At 28.8% G+C, this 2,884-nt stretch overlaps 1 long non-coding RNA gene across 1 annotated transcript; it reads right to left on the bottom strand.

Annotated features, from left to right (window-relative positions):
* Nucleotides 1-1,997: 1,997 nt before the first annotated feature.
* LOC105462062 lies at nt 1,998-2,866 on the bottom strand. Its single transcript, XR_976013.1, has 3 exons — nt 2,694-2,866; nt 2,553-2,609; nt 1,998-2,323 (listed from the first exon to the last, which is right to left on the bottom strand). It is a non-coding gene; the product is annotated as an uncharacterized LOC105462062 (long non-coding RNA).
* Between the last annotated feature and the right edge of the window lie 18 nt (nt 2,867-2,884).

The following is a 2,884-nucleotide window of genomic DNA, read 5'->3' on the forward strand; positions in this document are numbered from 1 at the left end:
TTAGATGCTCAGGCTTTGTGCAATGTAAAATTTTTCAACAAATCGCATAATATCGTAGAAAATAAATTGCGTGATATTATATAATAAGAGAGTAATAATTAGTAATTTTTTTAAATATGGTGTGGTTGTACCATATTACAATATTATTTATATTAAAAACATAAATTGTGTAAATTAGTAATTAAGCAGTGAATATCAAGATTATTATTAAATTAATATTATAACTAATAATATACATATAGTGTAGAAATAAATATCCTACCAAAACTCTTTAAAAAAAAAAGAAAAAGATTACACCAAGTATATATAAAAAAGTATGGGACGTTACATCTTTTTTAAACCAAAAATATTATTTTAACAAATAAAAATTGTCCAAAAACAAATATGAGATCATACAAGTTGCCAAGTATTTGATTAGACATAGGAACAAAAATATTTTTTTAATAAACCGTTTAATTATCTAAAAGTACGTGCTTCAAAAGTTTAATCCATTGTCTTTTCAAATATTTTTAAGTTTCATAAAACAGGCTTAAAGTGACTAAAATGACAAATGGGATCACAATGAAGCAAAAATTTGGCGTGTCCGGATCGCATTAATATTTAATTGATAAGATGTATATAAAATGCGGGTACGCCAAGTTTTTGCTTTACTGTGATTCTATTGGTCATTTTAGTCACTTTTAAGGCTGTTTTATAAAACTTAAAAATATTTGGAAATACAATGACATTAAACTTTTGTTGCATGTACTTTTGGATGATTGAACGGTTTATTTAAGAAATATTTTTGTTTCTATGTCTATTCAAATACTCGGCAACTTGTATGATCTCATATTTGTTTTTGGATAATTTTTATTTGTTAAAATAATATTTTTGATTTAGGAAAGATGTAACGTACGATACTTTTATGTACACATGGCGTAATCTTTTTCTTTTTTTTAAAAAGAGTTTTGGTAGGTGTATATTAAACAGGGACACGAACCGAAACATAAAATTTCAGTCCGGTTATGATTACAATACTTACAGTCCGAGGTTATACCCAACTTTCGGTTTTGGTTTCAGTTCTTTTACCGATACCGCGGTGACTATAACAGTTTGGATTTTTATCTTTTCGGGTTACGGTTATGGGTATATAATTACTTATTGTAAAATTTATAAAAGCTAAGTACAGTCGAACCTTGACAACTCGAATCTCAAGGGACCAGAAAAACTGTTTTATCTCTCTTACTGGAGTTATAGAGTTTTCGACTTATCAAAATTCGAGTAAAAGAGGGTTAACATATGAAAATTCGACTTACGAAGGCTTTGTACGAGGGATTATAATTTTCCAATTATAATGGCTTTTAGAATAAAAAAAAAATCAATACTTGCTTAATATTTTGGTTCAGTTTTCAGTTTTGGTTCGACTAAAATAACGGTTTCGATCTGGTCCGGATCCTTGATATTAAATATTGCATTTTGCTTCTTTTCAGACAGCAATTTTGACACTGAGTCACAACTGGCCCTCAAATTTTAAATAATATTGATAAGGCCGCTGTGTATATACCACAAATATACAACAATAAAGAGAAATCGCCAAAAATGGCTGAGGCTAGATGTTGGTGTCTAATAACAATATTTTCTTATTTTTAATTTCAACTACTGTAAATTGCTCGTCGATTATCGCTGATTGTCGGTTTTTAACCCAATTATAATTTAAAGCATAAGTGCTACCACAAATTAAAATAATCGTCAATTCAATGATAATGCTGCAAGCATCCTAAACTCAGCAAAATCTTATTGTGAAGAATATTAAATCGGCTAATATTTAAACACGGAACCTTCCAATCCTATACGAGGCGGGTGTCTTACTCAATCAATCACTAAGATTGTAGTAATATTCGCACTATTTATAAAAAGAGCGCATTTTAAGATGAATATGTCATAATAATAATTTTAATAAGGTCGCTATGTATATACAATAAATAAAAGGAAATTCGCCAAAGACGGCCGAGAATAGATGTTGTCTAAATACTATTTTTATTCCCCAAATCCAACGTAGAAGATCACAAATTATAATAAGAATACAATGTCATTAAACTTATATGAATAAAACACAATATGCCAATTATGCATGCTTGTTGTTTACAATATTATAATAAATCAAACGAATATAACAGAAACATACAGATATAATTTTTTGTTTGAAAATATAAATTATAATATTTACATGCGTATTATACGTTGTAAAGTCACATTTTTATTGCAATCATTTTCCCATTTTTTCGTTGTAAGTTTTATCCGAATGTTCATCTTTATTCCACGAAAAATGCAACTACTTCTTTTGCTTAAATACAAGATACGTTTTTATTAATTTATTGCTTTCTTGCTTCTAAAATGACACAACAATTCGTGATTTTCGCATTATTTCCATGCGAGAATTAAACAAACATTACGTTATAAATCATGAAAAGTATAAGAAATTTAATTTTTTTAATTTGTGTCACTTTTGAAGAGTTAGTACGATATGATAACAAATCTTAGTTCGTATTTTCTATTTATATTATAATACTTACCAAAATGCCTAATACATCTGCCCCTACGTTCTAAACTACTACGTTCTAAGCTACGTCCTAAAAAAAAGTTATTCCGTTTATATGTAAAAGAAAAAACCCTACTATAGAATAAGCTTTAATAATAGAATGACTAATAATTACCCCGTCAGCTAATCCACCGCTCGATAATGGATCAGCATCGGCGACGGCATTTGCTTCCACGGGTGCGTATATGATCGCCATGACAAAGATTGTGGCAAGAACCAATGATAGAAATGACAGTTGCATCTTTAATGCTTACTGAAACTTAAGTTGTATTAATATCTATACGTTTAGATCGGAAGAGCACACGT

This window comes from Wasmannia auropunctata, unplaced genomic scaffold, assembly GCF_000956235.1.
Source record: "Wasmannia auropunctata unplaced genomic scaffold, wasmannia.A_1.0 LD271710.1, whole genome shotgun sequence".
In the NCBI taxonomy this organism is placed as follows: Eukaryota; Metazoa; Arthropoda; class Insecta; order Hymenoptera; family Formicidae; genus Wasmannia; species Wasmannia auropunctata.